The 25,071-nt window shown below is 46.6% G+C and overlaps 1 protein-coding gene across 1 annotated transcript in view; it reads right to left on the reverse strand.

The window, feature by feature from the left end:
* Positions 1-25,071, reverse strand: part of gucy1b1 (guanylate cyclase 1 soluble subunit beta 1) — a 364,679-nt gene that overhangs the window by 24,647 nt on the left and 314,961 nt on the right. The window lies entirely within an intron of this gene.

Raw genomic sequence — 25,071 nt, forward strand, 5'->3', positions numbered from 1 at the left:
GCTCTTGAAGTTGGAGGGCCAACCAGAGGCCTTCCAGCCTTCAGGGAAGTATCTGCAGTACAAGGCAAGTAACTGGGAGGGCACCTCAACAAGAAGGTGCCTTCTCAGCCATATTTTTTTAATCAATAAAGAAAGCAAAAAAAAAAGCTAAAGCCATCACTGCAGGGAGGGGCGGGGTGAGATCTGTTATTATTGTTGTGAGTCTCAGGTGTTGTCATTGTGGATATGGACTTACAGACAATACTGGAGACAAGGCTTTAGGTAAACTCTACCTTTTATTGAACATTATACAGACTCAGCATGAGGCTCTACATAGAACTATCTCTCTCAGTGTTCTGTTGTCATTTGATCTTATATCCTTGATGATGTAGGCTACACATTTACATATTTAACATTAACCCCTTATACTACAGTATATACCCTCTATAGGGTGATTTTTGGCTGCAACCCCAGGCCCAGGCAAGGGGGTAGGTTGATCGCAAGGGGAGGAAGCTCTTCTACTGAGGGGTGGCCTTGACGCTGGGGGACCCTGTGTGCCAAAGAGTGTCAAAGCAGGAGGGACCACTAACATCCCCCGAGCCTGCAGTGAGGCTGGTAGATCTTATTGTGCAGTTTCCCCAGTTAGCAAAATGACTGCCCTTGACATCAAGGCAGCATTTGAATGAGTATGGCATCAAGGAGCCCTAGCAAAACTGGAATCAATGGGAATCAGGGGGAAAACTCTCCACTGATTGGAGTCATAGCTAGCACAAAGGAAGATGTTTGTGGTTGTTGAAGGTCAATCATCTCAGAACATCACTGCAGGTGTTCCTCAGGGTAGTGTCCTCGGCCCAACCATCTTCCGTTGCTTCATCAATAACCTTCCTTCCATCATAAGGTCAGAAGTGATGATGTTCACTGATGATTGCACAATTTTCAGCACTATTTGCCACTTCTCAGATACTGAAGCCATTCATGTCCAAATGCAGCAAGACCTGGACAATATTCAGGCTTGGGCTGACAAGTGGCAAGTAACATTCGTGCCACACAAGTGTCAGCCAATGACTATCCCCAACAAGAGAGAATCCAACCACCACCTCTTGATGTTCAATGGCATTACCATCATTGAATTCCCCCACTAGCATCCTGGGGGTTACAATTGACCAGAAACCTAACTGGGTCAGCCATATAAAGACTGTGGCTTACAGAGCAGGTCAAAGGCTGGGGTCTCTGTGGACATTAATTCATCTCCTGGCTCTCCAAAGCCTGTCCGCCATCTCCAAGGCACAAGTCATGTGTGTGATGGAATATATTCCACTTGCCTGGATGAGTGCAACTCCAACAACACTCAAGAAGCTTGACACCATCCAGGACTAAGCAGGATGCTTGATTGATACCCCATCCACAATCATTCACTCTTTCCACCACTGGCGAACAGTGGCAGTAGTGTGTACCATCTATAAGATGTACTTCAGGAAGTCACCAAGGCTCATTTGACAGCACCTTCCAAATCTACGCCCACTACCATCTAGAAGGACAAGGGCAGCAGATAGATGGGAATACCATCACTTACAAGTTCCCCTCCAAGTCACTCACCAGCCTGACTTGGAAATATATTGCTGTTCCTTCACTGTCACTGGGTCAAAATCCTGGAACTCCCTTCCTAACAGCACTGTGGGTGTACCTACACCACATGGACTGCGGCGATTCAAGAAGGCAGCTCACTACTACCACCTTCTCAAAGGCAATAAGTCTTGGGCGATAAATGCTGGCTGAGCCAGCGATGCCCACATCCTGTAAATGAATTTTAAACAATTGCCCTGTGGAATTGTCCCAAACACCTGCCCTCCATACAATCCCTCATTTTGGATCAGTATGGTCTATACCAGGCAGTCTTGATATGCAAAGTCTCAGTGCATATCAAGTCAGACTGACTCCCAGTTCAGAACTGTCATCTTCAAACAGATCCAGGGTCAAAAAGCTAGTGCCCAAACAGCTCAGAAGGGAGATGAGGCCTATTAAAAATTGCATCAATAAGCCTGACTACATCTTATGCAATGCAGGGAATTTCTGGTTGTAGTTTGTGGTGAGTAACAGCAAGTTTTAAGATTATTACCAGCCACAAGTAGGATATCACGTTGATGCACATATTACTGCCAGTTACATATAAGCTTTCAGTGAGTTATTGCATTGCTGTTGGGTGATGAGTGTGAGTGTCACTCACATTTCTATTCATTATCAGGGCAATTTTTTTGAGTTATGATTAATTACTGGTGGAATCAAAGTTCATTCCACCTCCAGTAGTTCCCACGCACTCTCTTCCAGCGACCACTCCTTCACCCTTGGTTTCTCCTCTACCTCGCCCTGTTTCCCCTTTAACTTCACGTGTTCAATGTGACTTGATCAGATGTCATAGAGTCATAGAGTTATCCAGCACAGAAACAGGCCCTTTGGCCCATCATGCCCATTCTGGCCATCAAGCACCTACCTATTCTAATCCCATTTTCCAGCGCTTGGTCCGTAGCTCTGTATGCTATGGCGTTTCATGTGCTCATCTAAATACTTCTTAAATGTTGTTTGGCTTCCTGCCTCTACCAACCCCTCTAGTAGAGTGTTCCAGATTCCAACCACCCTCTGCGTGAAAAAATTCTTCAAATCCCCTCTAAACTTCCTGCCCCTTACCTTAAATCTATGTCTCTGCATATTGACACCTCCACTAAGGGGAAAAGTTTCTTCCTATCTACCCTATCTATGCGCCTCATAACTTTGTATACCTCCATCAGATCTTCTCTGCTCTAAGGGAAACACCCCTAGCCTATCCAGTCTCTCTTCATAGCTGAAACACTCCAGCCAGCCAACATCCTGGTAAATCTCCTTTGTACCCTCTCCAGTGCAATCAAATCCTTCCTATAGAGTAGCGGCCAGAACTGCAAACCATACTCCAGTTGTGGCCTGACAGTTTTATACAGTTCCAACATAATCTCCCTGCTCTTATATTCTATGCCTTGGTTAATAAAGGCAAGTATCCCATATGCCTTCTTAACCACATTATTGACATAGAAACATAGAAAATAGGAGCATTTCGGCCCTTCGAGCCTGCTCCGCCATTCATTATGATCATGGCTGATCATCCAACTCAATAGCCTGCTCCCGCTTTCTCCCCATATCCTTTGATCCCTTTCGCTCCGAGAGCTATGTCTAACTCCTTCTTCAAAACATACAATGTTTTGGCCTCAACTACTTTTTGTGGTAGTGAATTCCGCAGGCTCACCACTCTCTGGGTGAAGAAATTTCTCCTCATCTCAGTGCTAAATGGTCTACCCCGTATCTTCAGATTGTGACCCCTGGTTCTGGACTCCCACACCATCGGGAACATCCTTCCTGCATCTACCCTGTCTAGTCCTGTTAGAATTTTATAGGTTTCTATGAGACCCCCCCTCATTCTTCTGAACTCCAGCGAATATAATCCTAACCAGCTTAATCTCTCCTCATATGTCAGTCCCGCCATCCCAGGAATCAGTCTGGTAAGCCTTTGTTGCACTCCCTCTATCGCAAGAACATCCTTCCTCAGATAAGGAGACCAAAACTGCACACAATATTCCAAGTGTGGTCTCACCAAAGCCCTGTACAATTGCAGCAAGACATCCCTGCTCCTGTACTCGAATCCTCTTGTTATATCTACCTACGCTTCTGCCTTCAGGGATCTGTGGACATATACGCCAAGGTCCCTCTGATCTTCTGTACTTCCTAGGGTCCTACCATTCATTGTGTATTCCCTTGCCGTGTTAATCCTCCCAAAATGCATCACCTCACACTTCTCAGGATTAAATTCCATTTGCCACTGCTTTGCCCATCTTACCAGCCCATTTATATTGTCCTGTAATCTAAGGCTTTGCTCCTCACTATTTACGAAACCACCAATTTTCAGGCCATCTGTGAACTTACTGGTCATACCTCCTATATTCACGTCTAAACCATTAATGTACACTACAAACAGCAAGGGTCCCAGCACCGATCACTGCGGTACACCACTTGTCAGAGACTTCCAATCGCAAAAGCAGCCTTCGACCATCACCTTCTGCCTCCTGCCACTAAGCCAATTTTGGTTCAAATTTGCAAAATTGCCCTGGATCCCATGGGCTCTTACCTTCTCCCATGTGGGACCTTGTCAACAGCCTTACTAAACTCCATATAGGCTACATCAACTACACTACCCTCATCTACATAGCTGGTCACCTCCTTGAAAAATTCAATCAAATTTGTTGGACACGATCTCCCCCTGAAAAAGCCATGCTGACTATCTCTGATTAATCCCTGCTGCTCCAAGTGGAAATTAATTCTTTCCCTCAGAATTTTTTCCAATAGTTTCCCTACCACTGATGTTAGATCCACTGGCCTGTAATTACTTGGTTTATCACTTCTTGAATAATGGTTCCACATTCACTGTCCTCCAGTCCTCTGGCACCTCTCCTGAGGCCAGAGAGGATTTGAAAATTAGTATCACAGCCCCTGCAATCTCCTCCCTTACCTCACATAGCAGCCTGGGCCTGGGGATTTATCTACTTTTAAGCCCACTAAAACTGTTAATACCTCCTCCCTTTCAATGCTAATTTGTTCAAGTATAACACAGTCGCCCTCCCTGATTTCTACACCTACATCGTCCTTCTCCATAGTGAATACAGATGAAAAGTAATCATTCAAAACCTCGCCTATGTCCTCCGGCTCCACAAACAGATTACCACTTTGGTCCCTAATGGGCTCTACTCTTTCCCTGGTTATCCTCTTGCCCTTAATATATTTATAAAATGCCTTAGGATTTTCTTTTATCTTGCCCGCCAGTGTTTTTTCATGGCCGCTCTTCGCTCTCATAATTACTTTTTTTAAGTACCCCCTCTCCAACCACCACCCCCCCCCGACCCCCCGCAATTTCTATACTCCTCTAGGACTTCCGCTGTTTTTAGCCCTCTGTATCTGCCATAGGCCTCCTTTTTTCCCCTTCTCCAATCCTCTATATCTCTTGATTCAGGGTTCTTTGGACTTGTTGGTCCTACCCTTCACCTTTATGGGAACATGTTGGCCCTGAACTCTCACTATTTCCTTTTTGATGACTCCCATTGGTCTGATGTAGACTTTCCTATAAGTACTGCTCCCAGTCCACTTTGGCCAGATCATGTCTTATCATATTGAAATTGGTCTTCCCCTAATTCAGGGCTTTTATTTCCGGTCCATCTCTGTCCATTTCCAAAACTACCTTAATTCTTACAGAGTTATGGTCACTATCCCCGAAATGCTCCCCCACTGACACTTTTATCACTTGCTCGGCTTCATTCTCCAAGATTAGGTCCAGTACTGTCCCTTCTCTTGTAGGACTTTCTACGTGCTGGCTCAAAAAGTTCTCCTGGATGCACTTTAAGAATTTTGCCCCCTCTAAGCCTTTCACACTAAGACTATCCCAGTTAATATTGGGAAAGTTGAAATCCCTTCCTATTATTTCCTCTATTATTTTTACACTTCTCTGAGATTTGCCTACATATCTACTTCTCTATCTCCCGCTGACTGTTTAGATGCCTATAGCCACACTCCCAGAAAAGTGACTGCCCCCTTTTTGTTTTTAAGTTCTACCCATATAGCCTCATTTGAGGAAACTTCTAAGGTACCATCCTTCATATTGCAATAATTGACCCCTTGATCAATAGTGCAATGCCACCTCCTCTTTTACACCCATCCCTGTCACGCTTTAAGATTCTATACCCTGGAATATTGAGCTGCCAGTCCTGCCCCTCGCTCAACGATGTCTCTGTGATAGCAACAATATCATATCCCCATGTGTTAATCAACACCTTCAATTCATCTCTCTCGCTTGTAAGATTCCTTGTGTTAAAATTGATGCAATCCAGCCTTGTGTTATTCCCTTGTGCCTTAACAGGTCTATATTTGCTCTGCCTTCCAGACATCTGATTAAACCTCTGGGCATGCCTCCAATAAGAGTTGGCAACCTGATGCACTTTTAGAAAAAACGGTCTATTAGTGGCAGTCAGAAAAAAATGACTAAGATGCCTTTTCTGCAGAAAACAGAAACTATTCATAGGCTAAAAATACCAGTTGAGCTAATTACCAGAAACAGAGCCAAAAGACTTCGGGCGGGATTTTCAGCACCCGCCCTCTGCCGGGATCTTCCAGTCCCTCCACAAGTCAATGGACGTCTGGCTGGGGTGCCACCTCACCCATGGTGCATCCTGCTCGCGATGGGGCCGGAAAATCCTGGCCTTAGTATCTCTGAGTACAATTTCTTGCCATGAAGTTTGTCCTCCATTTTGATTTCCACAACACCTACCCCCACAAATGTATCTTGTCCTCATGTTTTTCCTTTCACACAGCACTGACCCTTTTTCTGCTATTAACACATTCTGCCATTTTGCTTTCAGACAGTGCTGACCTTCATTCTGCTATTAACACCTACACTGGACCGAAGCTTTAGGGAAGAATTTTCCTTCCCCATTGGCATTGGGCATCTTGGTGGGTGAGAGCAGACAATATGGCGGGAAGGTCAAAAATTGGTTTCACGCTATCATGAAACCAGTTTGCGATCATCCGCTCCACCTGTCAATGGTGCCGAACATTGGGAACGTCATTTTAATAAATGCATGTTACTCTAAGCCCTGCTCGCCAAAATCAACCCTCATGCTGGATCATCTCGGCATGTTTCACAACAGCATTTATAAGGCACGCACCTGGTAAGCTGCACTTCGAGGGGAACTTGGAGGTGAGTGCTCACTAATACTGTGCAGCGTTCGCAGGGGTCGTCTGTTTGACTTCAAGGTCGAGGTGATACACATTCAGATGAGGGCACAGGCAAGTTGCTATTTCCCAGCTTGCTGCCCGGGCAAGGGCTGCACTGTGGTTGGGGTGAGGTAGGGGGAGGAGCAAGGCAACACTGTGTCTGAGACAATTTGGAGAGGAAAGGCAGCATGCTGTGAGGTGAGTAGGGGGGCAAGGGCTGCACTGAAGTTGAATGGCAGTGCACAAGCACATGGCGGGTAGAGGTCGGGGGAAAGCAGCCACACAATAGGGGAACATTGTATAAAGTGACCATTCCTCTGCAGCTGAGACAGTTCAGGCGCAGCCACATTGACACACTTGGAGTCGGGTCTCCAGCTTATCTGCCCATTCAAGCAACACAGAGGAATGAAAGTGCCACCAAATGCTCCAGATCTTTTCACCCCTTGAGCACAGACTACACACTAATGAGTGAACATGCCGAACAGTCGGATGGCTGGGAACATTGTACAATCTCCCTGCTAAAGCTGGCCATGGAGCAGTCAGTGGTGGAGGCACTCACAGCCTCTTGCAATGTCATCATCTCCAGTCTCCCCCATGGTTCAAGCTAACAAGGCAGCCTTGCAGTGCACGTTAGGACAATGCCTGCTCCTGAGCTGAGAGCACAGCATGCAGTCCAGTGGGCAAAGCTGCTGCCAATTGGTCAGGTGGAGTGAGGCAGATGTGGATGGGGTTTCGGGCAGCCACGCAGCGCACTAAACTCTGGCCATCCAAGTGGTGGCTAGCACTCTCTGGGGGGCATTAAGGGGCCTTCAGACATAACCAAGAGAGGTTCTTAGTACACGCAAGCTAATCCACACGTCTCTCTCTTTCATCCTGCAGGAGGAGGACATCAGGAGCACAGAGCCTGTAGTACTTGCTGTATGACTCATGGCTTACAAGGAGCGGAGACAAAGGAGAAGTGAGTGACAGAGGGGCCTGGCTGGACAGAGAGAGGAGCAGCACCCTGAAAAAGAAGGGGCCGCTGGGGTTGCCACCAATGCTGCTAAAGAGCCACAGCAAGCCGTCGCTGGTTGGTACCTGGTGAACGAGGGTCCATAGACAGCACTTGTCATTCCTGCAGATGACTGAGAACCAATGTCACCGAACACTGCACATGTCTAGGGAACTGGTCGGTCACATCTGTCAACTACTGCAGGATTTGGTGCCACAGGGACATGGAGGGCATGCCAGTGACCACAGCGCTCAATTTTTACACCAGTGGCTCCTTTCAGGGCTCCATAGGTGACCTATGTAGGATTTTGCAAGCCTCCATGCACAAATGCAGCCATGAGGTCACAGACACCATCTTTACAAAGACACACAACTTTGTACATTTCGCCCAGGATCAGGAAAGCCAGGAAGCAAGAGTGCTGGGATTTGCTCAGACCTCAGGTTTTCCACAGGTGCAGGGTGCTATTAACTGCACTCACGTGATGCTCAGATCTCCATGGCAACAAGTGGTCAACTACATCAACCGCAAGCACTTCCACTCATTGAATGTGCAGCTGGTGTGCGACCACCACAAACACATCCTGCAGGTCTGCGCACGGTTCCCAGGAAGTGTCCATGACTCCTACATTCTCAGTACGTCTAAGATCCCTGACATCTTCCAAGGTCCAGAAAGGCTGCAGGGCTAGCTCCTCAGGGACCAGGGATACCCACAGAGGAGGCCAATGGCGCCTGTGCGGCGATCTCAGACTGCAACAGAGCGAAGGTACAACAAGGTTCATGCTGCAACATGCAACATGCAACTTGGTGGAGCAAACCATCAGGACGCTGAAAATGAGATCCCGGTGCCTGGACTGGTCTACTGGAACCCTGCAATATAGTCCGCAGAGGGTGCCTTGCATCATCGTCGCCTGCTGCGCCATTTACAACCTGGCGCTCCAACATGGAGAGCAGCTGGCTGAGGAGGAGGTGGAGAAGCTATGCATCTCCTCCAATGAGGACGTCATTGGGTATGAGGGTGAGGAGGTCCTCGAAGGCGACAATGACAGTGATGAGGCCCTCGCACTGAGCAGATGAGGCAGGCGTGCTCCAGAGGCCCTCATAGTTGCTACTTTTGTGGAGGATGATGATGACATGCAGGGAGGAGACACCATGGATCCTCACATTGCATCTGTGAACATTTGACTCCTGTCTGGCTGATGGTAGCACACATACCCTCTGTGATAAGACTCCTATCATGGAGATGCAGCGGATGCCCATAGCCCCTACATTTCAGGAGGATGATGATGACATACAGTGGGGACACTCCATAGATCCTCACATACCTTATGTGAATACCTGACTCCTGTGTGGCTGACGGCACCTCGCTTGTACTTTGTGATCAGGGTCATTCCATGGAGATGCAGTGGGGAAACTTTAACCCTCCTAATCCTATGGCATCCTTTTTGAGCTGAGCCCTTCAGGGCCACTGTCACAGATGCTGATGAGATGGGGTCAGCCGCACCTCAAAGGTGCTTGGAGCACACAGTTAGAATGACAGAACTCTGTGCCACTGGCCCAGGACATTCTGGCAGCAATGACAAGCACCATCGAGGTGCAGGTATCACTGACATGTCCAGTGACTGTGAAGGTGCACCATCAGTGTGCTGGGATGGTTGCACAAAGCACAGGGAAGAGGCCCTGGACTGAGACACCTGCCTTTATCTTGTGGAGGAATCAAGGTTTCACATCTGAGTGACACGAACACTGCTCATCAAAACAAGGAGCCATAGGCAGGGAGATATCCTTGGGACAAAAACAGAAAATGCTGGAAAAACTCAGCAGGTCTAACAGCATCTGTGGAGAGAAAAAATAGGGTTAACGCTTCGAGTCTGCATGACCCCTCTTCAAAGCTAAAGAGAAGTAAAAATGTGATGAAATTTATATTGTTTAAGGGGGGGGGCGCGGTGGTGGAGCAGGTGAAGATGGATAGAAGGCCAGCGATAGCTGGGGGCTAAGGAGAGATTGACAAAGATGTCATGAACAAAAGGACAAATGGGTGTTAATGCTGGCGGTACTGGCTAAAGGAGATGCTGATGGTGGCCTTAAGGTCAGAAAGCAGAATGTGATAATAGCAGGACAAGGGTAAGCACTCTGGAAAGAACAACATGAACAAGTGACAGGTGGCCCTAGTGGGGTGGGGTGGGGGGAGGGGACGTTGGTGGGAAAAAGATCAAAAATAGGATAAAAGGTGAGGATAAAACAATGAATAAAAATGAAAATAAATAAAAATAAAAATAAGTGGATAAAAAATAAAAATGAATATTGAAAAAAGGGGATAAGGGGTGTGGATGGAGGAGAGAGTTCATGGTCTGAAGTTGTTGAACTCAATGTTAAGTCCGGAAGACTATAAAGTGCCTAATCGGAAGATGAGGTGCTGTTCCTCCAGTTTGCGTTGGGCTTCTCTGGAACATTGCATGTAGGCATGAAAGCAGGGTGGTATGCTGAAATGGCCAGCGACAGGGAGGTCTGGGTCATGCTTGCGGACAGACCGAAGGTGTTCCGCAAAGCAGTCACCTAGTCTGTATTTGGTCTCTCCAGCGTAGAGGAAACCGCATTGGGAGTAGCGAATGCAGTAGACCAAACTGAAGGAGGCGCAAGTGAATCCATCTGTCATTTGTTCATGTTGTTCTTTCCAGAGTGCTTACCCTTGTCCTGCTATTATCACATTCTGCTTTCTGAACTTAATGCCACCATCAACAACTCCTTTAGCCAGTACCGCCAGCATTAACACCCCTTTATCCTTTTGTTCATGAAATCTTTGTCAATCTCTCCTATGCCTCCACCTATCCCTGGCCTTCTATCCATCTTCACCTGCTCCACCCCCCTTAAACAGTATAAAGTTCATCACATTTTTACTGCTCTTTGGTTCTGAAGAAGTCATCCAGACTTGAAACGTTAACTCTGCTTTTCTCTCCACAGATGCTGTTAGACCTGTTGAGCTTTTCCAGCATTTTCTGTTTTTTGTTTCAGGTTTCCAGCATCCGCAGTATTTTGCTTTTATCTTAGATATTCTTGGGAATTTATTTACAACAGTGAATATTATGTACAAGTGATTAACACCCGTGCCCTGGCCTGTTTTCAGGATCCTGTTGTATGACATTGTCACCCTCCTTGGCCTGTGGAGAGGGGATTCAGATGGGCTGGACACTCCTGGAGTCACCTGGGTGGATAGCCCTGGGGTGTACACCTGCTGATCCTCCTTCTTCTGGGTGCTGACCCTCCTTCTTCTGGGTGCCCGGAGTCCCCTGGCTGACTCCTTGAGGAGAAGGGGAAGCTGGAGTGAGATCGATCTGCCTTGCACCCCTCTCACAATGGAGTTCAGCCCGCGCAGCAGTGCAGGACAAATGCCCTGGACCAAGGTCTCCATGGTGATCACCATCCTGAGGTTGACGTCAGTGTGTTGGCATGCTGGCACAATCACCTTGGACTGAAGGCGGATGGACTCCTCCATCGTGCCTTACGGTCTGAGGAGTGTAGCTGTCATTCCTTCCTGGTGTTCCCATGATTGGCACTGCAGCTCCAACCGAATGTGGACTGAATCCAGAGGCTCCTCATCTGACTCGAATTCAGCAGATTTCTGTCCTCTAGCAGCCCTCTGAGTGCCGGTGACCTCGGGTGTCCTTGTTTCCACCTGCTGTGGAACAGATAGTGAACCTGAGCCTGCTGTACATGTAGGTGTCATCAAGGTGTGTGTCGTTGCACTGGTGGAGGGTTTGGGTGGGCACAGTGACTGGTCTTCAAGGGTGCTACCCTCAGAGTCCTCACCTGAGGTGCTGTCGGTGCTGGAGTCGGGGCTAAGGTTGCCTGAGGCTGATGTGGCAGATGTTTCTAAGAGAGAAAGTGGAGATTATTAGTGCATGGCCGCCGCGCTACACACATTGGATTTGCAGTTGAGCTGCCAGAGGGATGATCTGGTGCATGGTCCTCACTTGGATACTTGGTGCTGACCTCGCTGTCACTACAGGAACAGTCCACATCCTCTCTGGCCAGCTCTAACGTGTGGTCTTTGAAGGGAATGAGGACCTTGATGTCCGGCATTCCACTCTTGGTCTGGGACCTCTCCCACTGACTGTGCGTGATCTTATCCTGTGTAAAGACAGATGGAGAGAATGTGACCAAGGTGCATGTCAGGTCAAATGAGAAGGATGCCAGGTGCTTAGTGGAACCATGGATGGGATGAGGAGGCAATCTCCAGAGGTCAGATGAAGATGTGAGGCTGTGTGTGTGAGAATGGGTGGTGATGTCCCTTGAGCTGGCAATGAGTGAGATGCCAGTGAATGTGTGATGGGCTTGTGAGTGTGTGAGTTTAGGGTGATGAGATGGTTGTATTACCCTGACAGCACCGATGAGATCGTTCATTCTCTTTCTGCACTGGATGGCTGACCTCTTGTGGGCAGAGTTGGCACTTAACACCACTGCCACTGCCTCCCAAGCCAGATTGGTAATGTTGCTGCCCCTCCTGCAGCCAGAGCAGGAGTAGAGGACATCACGGAGGGCCTGCACAGCATCCAAAAGGTGTTCCAGAGACACATAACTGAATCTGGGGCTGCAGTCTTCTTGCCTTTTGGGGCCATGTCTTCTGTGTAGCAGTCCTGGGCTGGGAGCACTGAGAGCTGCATGCCCAGGTGCATTTTAAATATGACGCCTGGTGTGAGGAAGCGGCGAGGTGATGGTGTGGCGGGCAAATCAGAGGCCACCTGCTGGCGAAACAGCGTGTTTTCCAGGAATGTGTGATTGATGAGGCAGGGCTGGGACGATATGGTGCAAAAACCTCCAGTGTGGCCGGCAAGAAAAAATGCTTTTTCCTGCCTGCTAGCGCACTTAGTGCAAATCTGGGATGATTCCACCCTTCATCTTTAGTACCATCATTACCACTCCCTTTGTCTTGTGTTCCACAACATCTTTGTCATTTAATCTCTCCTGCGCTCTAATATATCCCAGGCCTTCTATTTTGTTCCACCTGCCACGCCTGCCCCTACCCCCGCCTTTTTTAACAGCATAAAACCCATCACATTTCTACTTCTCTCCAGTTCTGAAGAAGAGTCATATTGGTTTCAAAATGCTAACTCTGTTTCTCCCTCAACCAATGCTGCCAGACCTGCATTTTTCCAGCATTTTCTGTTTTTATTCAGATCTCCTGGAACTGCAGTATTTTGCTTTAAATTTAGTATTTACTGTCGCCTTTCACTTCAGTCAGCCTTTATTACAGCTAATAAATATTTATGCTTCAACATATAAACACCATGTTTTATTTAGACTTTCTAGGCCAAACATTCCCACAGCCGCAACTTCATACAGTGTCAACACTTATTTCCTGTGTCTCATCATACTTAATTTCTGCTCAGCATGTCTATTCAGGTAGAAAGTGTTTCTTTCATGGTGCATGAGACTCATTTCCTACCTTTTAAGGTGATAAATGGCACAAATTGACTGTGGTGTTTCCCTAAATTCCTATAGAGACTATGCTTTGATAGTATTTAATTGGCTATAAAAGGCACTAAGCAAATACAGATAATTACTGCTCTGCCCCAATTCACTAAATCTTGAGGGCAGTTTGGAGATGTTGAAATGAAACTTTTCTATTTGTTCAGAAATGTTTTGGTAGTGCCACAAAATATCTGTTATAGGTCGAAATATCTGACCTCTCTGCCTTTCTTTGTGATTCTGCATCTCTTCTGTCTGATTCCTCACAGTATCTGACAATCCTCTGTATAACTTTCTCCTAGTGTTTCTATGGCCATTTCTTCCCCAGATTTCTTACCTCTTCCAAAACTCAATCTTGCTTGCGCAAATGCAAAAAACAAAGATTGGTCCGGAGTGAAAAGCAATAACTTGCATTTAACTTGCCACTTCTCCTGACTGGTATTATTGGCTCACTGATATTTCCTATTTTCTGATCAGTGACTTCAAAAGCACAAAGGAGTCTTATTGTCAACAGTATTATTTTAGTTCTGGAACTAAAACAACAACCAACTTACCTTTATTTTGAACATACAACATAGCAAAAGGTCTCTAGATAGTTAGCAAGAGTGATTTCAATAAAAACATTTTGGACATTTTCTGACAGCAATTTAGAGAAGGAATTTCAGAGTTAGGGCTAAGGCAGCTGAAATCATTGTTATCTGTTATATTGTTAAATTATTATATTGTGTGTAAAGAGCTAAGAAGTTGAATCAGTATGGAAAAAACTAGGAATAGCAAGAATCAGAAACACTGATGGGAGTAGTTTATAGGCTCTCAAACAATACTTATACCATTGGACAAAGCATTAAACAAGAAATTATTGGAGCTTGGAACAAACATGATCTAATATTTGTGGGAGACTTTAATCGTTATATACACCGGACAAGTCAAGTTGTCAAAGGTTTTTTGGAAGATGACTTCGTAGAATACTTTTGGGAAGCATTATCCCAGATTTACACTAAGTGTGGGAGCGGGCAGGAAAAAGGACATTTTACCCGCCTGCTGCAATGGCGGTTTTTCGCGCCGTTTTGTCCCAATCCTGCCTCATTAATTGTGCATTCCCAGGAAATACACCGTTTTGATGACAGCCACTTCATCACACTGGAAACCATATTTAAAGTGCAGCCATGCGAACGCCTCTCAGTGCTTCCAGCCCACGACTGCTGCCAAGAAGACATGGCCCCGAAAGGCAAGAAGACTGCAGCCCACCCAGTTTAATAACGCATCTCTTGAGTGCCTTTTGGATGCAGTGGAGGCCCACTGTGATATTCTCTACCCCCGTTCTGACCGCAGGAGGGGCAGCAACATCACTAATCCAACATGGGAGGTGGTGGCAGCAGTGGTCAGCACAAACACCCTACAAAAGAGGACAGCCACCCAGTGCTGAAAGAGGATGAATGATCTCCTCCATTCCACCAGGGTAAGTCACTCTTTTCATCACACTCAACTCACACTCACAAACCCATCACACATCCACAGGGATCTCCCTCACTGCCAGTTCAAGGGACATCACCATTTACTCTCTCACACACACCTACATTGTTCTCATTCTGTCCATGGGAACACTCACCACCCACAAATGCCAGGCATACTTATCATCTGGCTTGGCAGGCATCCTGCTTACACTCTCTCCATCTCTATTTATGCAGGACAAGCTGGCACACGAGAGGGTGAGTTCGCAGACTGATGGAGGAATACCTGAAATCAAGGTCTTCATGAACTTTGAAAACAGAGCCATCCAGCTGACCAGCAAGGATCTGGACTGTCCCTGTGCTGATGGTGAGGTCGGCGGTGCTCCACTAAGTGAGGATCCAGCAGTGCAACACCCATCAGACATCCATGCTGTGAATAATGTGTCCTCTTTCACAGGCCACTGCCAAGCACTAATTATCTCCCCTTGCCTTCGCAGGCACATCTGGGAAACAGCTGATGGAGTTCACAACCCAGGGCCTCCAAGCAAGCTCCAAAGAAACCTTTGAAGTGGAATCTGAAGGCACCTTCATTGAAGTCCCATCACAATGCTCACCCTCCACCAGCACAGAGACACAAACCTTTGTGGGACCTAGTTTTAGAGTAGCCTTGGGGTCACAATCTGGTGAGCACATCACACTGTGATCCACAGCAGGCAGCGGCAGGGACTTCCCAGGTCCCCAGCATTCGGAGGACTGCTGGAGGCCAGAAATTTGCTGAGTCTGAGTAAGATGATCAGCCTCTGGACTCGGTCATGTCACAGTTTTTGGAGCTGCAAAGGCAAGCTCAGGAACATCAGGAAGGGATGTCCACTGCACTCCTCAATTTGCAAGGCACGATGGAGGAGTCCACCTTCATCTCTATCCACCTTCAGGCTGAGGTGATAGTGCCAGCATTTTTTTTTTATTCAGTCATGGGTCAGCATTTATTGCTCATCCCTTGAGAAGGTGGTGGTGAGCTGCCTTCTTGAATTGCTGCAGTCCATGTGGTGTAGGTACACACACAGTGCTGTTAGGAAGGGAGTTCTAGGATTTTGACCCAGTGACAGTGAAGGAACGGTGAAATATTTCCAAGTCAGGATGGTGACTAACTTGGAGGAGAACTTCCAGGTGGTAGTGTTCCCATGTATCTGCTGCCCTTGTCCTTCTAGATGGTAGTGGTCATGGGTTTGGTAGGAGCTGTCTAAGGAGCCTTGGTGAATTCCTGCAGTACATCTTGTAGATGGTACATGCTGCTACTGTGTGTCGGTGGTGGAGAGAGTGAATGTTTGTGGATGTGGTGCCAATCAAGTGGATTGCTTTGTCCTGGATAGTGTCCAGCTTTTTGAGTGTTGTGGGAGCTGCACTCATCCAGGCGAGTGGGGAGTATTCCATCACACTCCTGACTTGTGCCTTGTAGATGGTGGACAGGCTTTGAGGAGTCAGGAGGTGGGTTACTCATTGTACGATTCCCAGCTTCTGGCCTGGTCTTGCAGCCACAGTATTTTATATGGCTAGCTCAGTTCAGATTCTGGTCAATGGTAACCCCCAGGATGTATATTCAGTGATGGTAATGCCATTGAACATCAAGGGGCGATGGTTGGATTCTCTCTTGTTGGAGATGGTCATTGCCTGACACTTCTGTGGCGCAAATGTTACTTGCCACTTGTCAGCCCAAGTCTGGATATTGTCCAGGTCTTAGTGCATTTGGACATGGCCTGCTTCAGTGTCTGAGGAGTCGTGAATGGTGCTGAACATTGTGCAATCATCAGCGAACATCCCCACTTCTGACCTTAAGATGGAATGAAGGTCATTGATGAAGCAGCTGAAGATGGTTGGGCCTAGGACACTATCCTGAGGAACTCCTGCAGTGATGTCCTGGAGCTGAGATGACTGACCTCCAACAACCACAATCATCAACCACAGCCACAACCATGCTAGGTGTGACTCCAACCAGAGGAGAGCTTTCCCGCTGATATCCATTGACTCCAGTTATGCTAGGTCTCCTTGATGCCACACTCGGTCAAGTGCTGCCTTGATGTCAAGGGCAAACACTCTCACCTCATCAGGACATACATGGGCACTTTTCCACAAAGCTGGGTAGATGCCAGTGTTGTAGCTGTGCTGGCACAGCTTGGCTAGGGGTGTGGCAAGTTCTGGAGTACAAGTCTTCAGTATTATTGCCGGAATATTGTGAGTGCCCATAGCCTCTGCAGTATCCAATGCCTTCAGCCATTTCTTGATGTAGAGTGAATCGAATTGGCTGAAGACTGGCATCTGTGATGCTGGGATCCTCTGGAGGAGGCCGAGATGGATCATCCATTCGGCACTTCTGGCTGAAGATTGCTGTGAATGCTTCAGCCTTATCTTCTGCGCTGATGTGCTGGGCTCCTCCATCATTGAGGATGGGAATATTTGTGGAGCCTCCTCCTCCAGTGAGTTGCTTAATTGTCCACCACCATTCATGACTGGATGTGGCAGGATTACAGAGCTTAGATATGATCTGTTGATTGTGGGATTGTTTAGCTCTGTCCATCACTTGCTGCTTATGCTGTTTGGCATGCAAGTATTCCTGAGTTATAACTTCACCAGGTTGGCACCTCATTTTTAGGTATGTCTGGTGTTGCTCCTGGCATGCCCTCCTGCACTCTTCATTGGACCAGGGTTGATCCCCTGGCTTGATGGTAATGGTAAAATGGGGGATATGCCGGGCCATGAGGTTACAGATTGTGTTTGAGTACAATTCTGCTGCTGCTGATGGCCCACAGTGTCTCATGCTGCCCTGTCTTGAGTTGCTAGATCTGTTTGAAATCTATCCTATTTAGCACGGTTGTAGCGTCACACAACACGATAGAGTATCCTCAATGCACCGAGGTCAACACCGGTAGGATGGCGGCTGCAATGGAGACCTTGTTCCAGGGCATCATTCCTGCGCTGCTGCGCGGGCTCAACTCTATCGCTGATGCCTTAGTTGGCCTCCAACAGTGTCAATGTGAGAGGGGTGTGGGGCAGTTCAATCTCACTCCAGCTACCCCTTCTCCACAAGGAGTCAACCAGGGGACTCCGGGCACCCATAGGGAGGAGGATCAGCTGATGTACCTCCCGGGGCCATCCATCCAGGTGACTCCAGGAATGCCCGGCTCAACCGAATCCCCTCCACAGACAGGGCCTAGCAGTCAGCAGGCTGCCACCGCCTCTGTTGTGGATGTGCAGAGAGCACCAAGACATTGCGACGGGGTTAGGAAGGTTAAGATGATGTAGCTGCACAGCCTGGGCTGGGATATTAATCACTTGTGCAAAATGTTCACTATTGTAAATACGCTCACAAGAATATGTCTCCCTGCCTATGGCTCCTTGTTCTGATGAGCAGTGTTCGTGTCACTCGAGTGAAACTTTGGTTCTTGTACAGGTGGCTCAGTCCAGGGCCTCTTCCCTGTGCTTTGTGCAGCCTTCAGACCAAAGTGATGATCCGGCTTTACACTCCCTGGACACATTACTGATGCTGGCACATCGACGGTGCTTGTCATTGCTGCCAGAATGTCATGGGCAGGTGCCATAGAGTTCGGCTATTCTCTCTGTGTGCTCTCAGCACCTTTGAGGTGGGGCTGGCCCCCATCTCTTCAGCATCTGTGACTGTGATGCTGTGCTCCTGAAGGGGTTGGGTGCTGAAGGTGGACAAAGAATCAGGTGCATTTAAAGTTTCACGGCTGTGTTTCCATGACATGACCCTGATCACAGAGCGCAAGTGAACTGCCTGTGGACCCTGGAAGACATCAGGGATCTATGACCAACTGAGAATGTAGGGGTCAGGGACACTCCCTTGGAACCATGTGCAGATGTGTAGGACGTGTTTCTGATGGTCGCACACCAGGTGCACATTCAGTGAATGGAAGCCCTAGCAGCTAATGTAATTGACCACTTGATGCGATGGAGATCCCAGCGCCACATGAATACAATCAATCGCACCCTGCATCGGTGGGAAATCTGAGATCTGACATACTCCAATCACAAACCTTAGCGTAAACCTAAGCAAAGCCAATTATTTTGGGATGAGGGGAGGTTGGTTGATTGGACAAGGTTAATTGCATAAATAGACTAAAAGGTAAATAAACAGTAGGAAGCATTTAAAGGAACAATTTGACATGTTCAACAAAAGTACATCTGATTTAAAAAAAATCTCAGCAAGAAAGCTCCATCTGTGGCTCACTAAGGAAGCTAGTGACAGTCTTAGATTAAAAGCAGAGGCTTATAATGTTGCAAAGGATACTGGTACGTCTGAGGATTGTGAGTGTTTTAGAAACTAACAAAACACTGGCAAAAAGTTGATATAAGAGAAATAAAATAGAATATGAAAGAGTAGACTAGCCAGGGATATGAAAATAGATTATAAGAGTTTTTATAAGTATATAAAAAGGACATTAGGAAAGATTAGCTAAGATTATAAATATAACAAAAAGAAGATTAGATAAAGTAAACTCTGGACACTCAGAGGCAGGTACAGGAGAAATTATCATGGGGCATGAGGAAATGGCAGTGAAATTAAACACATATTGTATGTCTGTCATGGAAAACAACACAAGTTACATTACAGAAATAGAGGGTAACCAAGGTGTTAATAAGAATGACAAAATTAAGGTAATTGATATCAGCAGAGAAAAACTTTAAGGGACTAAAATCCAACAAATCTGATGGTCTCTATCTAAGGGCTCAAAAATAGGTAGCTGCAAAGATAGTGGATGCTTTGATTATGATTTTCCAAAGTTCCCTAGGTTCTCAAATGGTCCCAGCAGATTGGAAGTTAGCAAATTCAAGGAAAGAGGGAAAGAGAAAACAGGGAAATGCAGGCCAGTTAGCATGGCACTGGCGGTCGGGAAAATGCTGGAATTAATTATTTGAAAAATCTTAACAATGTACTTAGCAGGGTCAGGCAAAGTTAAGCTGGTTTCATGAAAGGAAAATTGTGTTTGACGAATTTATTTGTTTTTTGAGGGTGTAAGGTAGATGAAGGGGAGCCAGTAGTTGTAGTATACTTGGATTTCCAAATGGCATTTGATAAGCTGCCCCTTATAAATCATTCTGTGGGTTCAGAAGAATCATAGGTGATCTCATTGAAACATACAAGATTCTGAAGGGGCGTGACAGGGTAAATATGGAGTTTTTTCTCCCAGCTGGCAGCTCTAGAACATGGGGTCACATTCTCAGGATAAGAGGCTGATCAGTTAGGACTGAGAGAAGGAGAATCTTTGTAATTCCCTACCCCAGAGGGTTATGGATTCTCCAATGTTGAATATATTCAAAGCTGAGATAAATGGATTTTTCATCTCTCAGGAAATCAAAGGATATAGATAGTGGGCAGGCTGCGAGGTGACTTGATTGAGGTGTACAAAATTATGAGGGGAATAGATAGAGTGGACAAGACAAAATTGTTTCCCTTGGTAGAGAAATCTAGAATCAGGGGACATAGATTCAAGGTAAGTGGCAGAAGGTGTAGGGGGGTAATGAGGAAGAACTTTTTTACGCAGAGGGTATTGGGTGTCTGGAATTCGCTGCCCAAGTTGGTGGTAGAGGCAGAAACTTTAAACTCTCGTAAAAAGTACCTGGATCTGCACGTAAAGTGCTGTAAGCTGTAGGGCTATGGGCCGGGTGCAGGAAGGTGGGATTAGAAAGGGCACCTGGGTGTCCTCGGGCTGGCATGGACAAGATAGGCTGAATGGCCTCCTTCTGTGCTGTAACTTTTCTATGGTTCTATGGAAAGCGGAACTGGAGCCAAAGATCAGCCATGAACATACTGAATGGCGCAGCAGGCTCGACAGGACATATGATCTACTCTTGCTCCCATCTCTTATATTTTTATATTCTTATTATCACTCCCTTGGCCTCGCCCCACTAACTCCTTTGTCACTTAATCTCTCCTGTCCTTCACAATTTCACAGACCTTCCCTTTTGCTCTTTTGCCCACCCTGCCCCCCATCTTTTCATTACTTAAAACATATTAATTTTCTAACTTTCAGTTCTGATGAAAGGTCATTGGCATGTAATGTTAACTCTGTTTCTCTCTCCACAGATCCTTCTTGATCTTATTTGTATTTCCAACATTTTCTGTAATTTCAGGTTTCCAACATCTGTAGTATTTTGCTTTTACACTTACATAGTTCGTTGTTCAGCCTCAGGATGGCCCAATGTTCTTCACAGAGAGTGAAGAATAGAATACAGATATAAGGCAAAAACAGAATCACACAGTGCAGAAGAGGTCCTTCGGCCCATCGAGTCTGCACCGACGCGTGAGGAACACCTGACTACCTACCTAATCCCATTTACCAGCACTTGGCCCATAGCCTTGAATGTTATGACATGCCAAGTGCTCATCCAGGTACTTTTTAAAGGATGTGAGGCAACCTACCTCCACCATCCTCCCAGGCAGAGTAGTCCAGAGTGTCACCACCCTCTGGGTAAAAAGGTTTTTTCCTCACATCCTCCCTAAAGATCCATCCTCTCACCTTGAACTTGTATCCCCTCTTGACTGTCCCTTCAACTAAGGCGAACAGCTGCTCCCTATCCACCCTGTCTATGCCCCTCATAATCTTGTACACCTCGATCAGGTCGCCCCTCAGTCTTCTCTGCTCCAACGAAAACAACACGTCTATCCAACCTCTCTTCATAACTTAAATGTTTCATCTTAGACAACATCCTGGTGAATCTCCTCTGCACCCCCTCCAGTGCAATCACATCCCTCCTATAATATGGCAAGCAGAACTGCACACATTATTCCAGCTGTGATCTCACCAAGGTTCTATACAACTCCAACATGACCTCCCTACTTTTGTAATCTATGCCTCCATTGAAAAAGGCAAGTGTTCCATATGCCTTTTTCACCACCCCACTAACAGGCCCCTCTGCCTTCAGAGACCTATGGACACACACGCCAAGGTTCCTTTGTTCCTCAGAACTTCCTAGTGTCATGCCATTCATTGAATACTTCCTTGTCAAATTACTCCTTCCAAAGTGTATCACCTCACACTTTTCAGGGTTAAATTCCATCTGCCACTTATCTGCCCATGTGACCATCCCATCTGTATCTTCCTGTAGCCCAAGGCACAGCCTCACTGTCAACCAACCAGCCAATCTTTGTGTCATCCGGAAACTTACTAATCCTACCCCCCGACATAGTCACCTATGTCATTTATATAAATGACGAATAATAGGGGACCCAGCACTGGTGTCCAGTCACTAAAGCATCCTTCTGTCATCACCCTCTGTCTCCTATAACTAAGCCAATTTTGAATCCACCTTATCAAATTACCCTGTATCCTATGTAGGACCTTGTCAAAGGCTTTGCTGAAATCCATATAAACTACATCAACTGCTCTACCCTCATCCACACACCTGGTCACCTCCTCAAAAAATTCAATCAAATTTGTTAGGCATGACCTCCCTCTGACAAAGCCATGCTGACTATCCCTGATCAAACCTTATCTCTCCAAGTAGAGATAGATGCTCTCCTTCAGAATTTTCTCCAATAGTTTCCCTACCACCAACGTGAGACTCACTGGTCTGTAGTTCCCTGGCTTATCTCTACAACCCTACGGTATAAATAATTTGGATAACTATAGAATCATGTTAGGCTGTAATGTTCCTATGATGCTATAACCTGTGCTTGGGCTACGACATTAGTTAAGGCCTAAAATCTGGCGTTTAACCTACATCCATTGTTTCCAATGCAGGCAACACATATACTGTGAGCGTTTGTCCATTTAAATAACTATAATATGCAGCTAGCACAAAGACCGCTGCTGATTGGCTAACCTCTTAAGCAGGGGGTAAGAATCATGAGAGGCACCATCACTTAGTGCCAGCCTTTACCGCTTATAGGGGAGCTGCATTCTGGCTGGAGCAGGTTCTGGAACTGATTACAGAAGAGAGTGTGAGCAGGAACCGCACCGAATAAAGCACAATATAGCAGGTAATGGTCTCTAAGTTTTTTGAAACTGCAATGAGGGCCTTGATTGAGGGATGTGGATGGGAGAAGTCACCTATCTTCAGGGGAGCAGGAGGTCCTCCGAATAGACACTATGAAAGCAATGAGAGCTGATAGTCATCATGTGGACCATACCAGAAGTCTACCTCAGAGGAAACGGATGCAGTACTGCAAGAAGTTCAATGACCTTTGATGAGTGATCAAGATCAGTGAATGCATTTTCAAATGTGATACCCCACCAATGGCACCACTAGCCTCACACACTGCTCAGTTTGCCACCTCTCCGTCTTCACTCACCTCCAAACAATCAGCCAAGCCTCTAACTTCACATTCACAGCTTCACCTTATTCTCACACATTTAGCATTGCTGCAAGCCTCACACCCACATTTCGCACCTTGCGCACACTGCCTGCTATTCAACCATGACAGGCACATCACCTGAACATATTGCAGCACATGGACTGACACACTTCCTTCTCTCTTGCAGAGCAAGTTGGCCTACTTTCATGGGCAGCAGTACCTGACTGGTTGGGGACCAGCTTCACGTGCCGGCTTGGACTGGCCATGACTGAGGCCAGCAGCAGGGCTGAAACCAAAGTTGACAGTACTTTCCTACTTAATCCTCCTTCTCACGTCCCACTTTCTCCTGACCCACAACTTCTTGTGATTTACAAACTGCAGCTGGTCTAAGTCTGCACCTCCTGCTTTCTCCCACAACTCTTCAAACCACACTCCTTGTCTTGTGGCTTTCTCCTTTCAGATACCCAAGAATTGCAAACTGTGCAGGCAGTGATGGAAGTGAAGGAGGTGGAAGAGCAGGATAGAATTGTCTCAAGAACAAATGTCACTCACTTCCAGACTGATACTGTGTGTACTTTAGAGGGTGGCTTAGAATGGAATCTGCACACAGTGAGCCTACACCACTTTATTCTGCAAGAGAGACGGAAGTGTGTGTCAGTTAGTGTGGGGAGATAAGTCTGGATGATGTACCTGACATGGTTGAATAGTGGCAATGTGTGCAAGCTGTGAGATGTGGGTGTGAGGCTTGCAGCTAAGTATATAAAGCTATGAATGTGAAGTTAAAGTCATGGTTGATTGTTGGCAGCCAGGATGGGAAAAGTATATTGTAGTGCCAGCTCACTGGAGGACTAGTTCACAGGAGAGTTCAGCTGTAAGCGATTCAGTGTTAATGGTCTGTTAACTGTATTATCAAGGTTATAGATACAGGGGTGATGGGCATTGATTGATTAAATACCTTGAGCAAATACTATCAAAAGGGTAGAAAGAAAGACTACTGGGACACTGGGTGTTGGTCAGAGAGAAGGCAGACATTTGCGGTGTTGCATTCTGTAAATAAATTCAGCATTAAGTAAAAGATTGACATCTAGTTTCCTACTTCACCAACTGGCTTTGGTAGGAATTAATATTTAGATAAGTATTTCAACAGGGCAGCCTACAATAAAGACCGATGAGCATGCCTGTCAGAAAGCCTGCTATCACTGTTAAGGATCATGGAGGGGCCCAGCACCAACCTTGCGCACGACTTTCCTCAGAGTTTGCAGCCAATTTCCTTCCAGTGTTGCAGCGTTGGCAAAACCATTCGCTCCACCAACCATGATGCATAGTCTGCTGGCTGATGTCTCAGCTTCTGTTGAAGCTAAGCAGAAGCCTCCCAATGTTTGAGTGCTGCAGTAGAAAGTCAGACTGCTCTCATAAAAACTTACCTTGGTTTTTAAAATTCTCTTATGGGATGTGGGCATCACTCGCAAGGCCAGCATTTGTTACTAATATCTAATTGTCCTTGAGTAGGTAGCAGCGAGTGGCCTTCTTGAACCACTGCAGCCACTCCTATGGTGTTGTCAGGAAGGGAGTGCCAGGACTTTGATCCAGCGACAGTGAAGGAATGGCAATATGGTTCCAAGTCGGCATAGTGTGTGGCTTGGAGGGAACTTACAGGTGGTGGTGTTCTCTGTGTCTACTGCCCTTGTCCTTCTAGATGATAGAGGTCTGGGTTCTGTTGTACATCTTGTATATCTTCCATCACTTTGTTGATGACCAAGAGGAGGCTGTTGGGGCAGTAATTGGGGCGGATTGAATTTTTCATGCTTTTCGTGGACAGGACATACTTGGGCAAATTTTGACATTGTCCTGTGTTGTAGCTGTACTGGAACAGATTGACTCAGGATGTGGTTAGTTCTGGAGCATGTGCCTTCAGTACTATTGCTGGGGTGTTGTCAGGGGACATAGCCTTTGCATTATCTATTGCTTTTACCCATTTCTTGAAAGCATAAGGAGTGAATCGAATTTGTTGAAGATTGGCATCTGTGATGCTGGGGGACATTAGGAGGAGGCTGAGATGGATTGGTTGAAGATGGTTGCAAATGCTTTAGCCTAGTC

This window comes from Carcharodon carcharias, chromosome 1 (genome assembly GCF_017639515.1).
Source record: "Carcharodon carcharias isolate sCarCar2 chromosome 1, sCarCar2.pri, whole genome shotgun sequence".
Lineage (NCBI taxonomy): Eukaryota > Metazoa > Chordata > Chondrichthyes > Lamniformes > Lamnidae > Carcharodon > Carcharodon carcharias.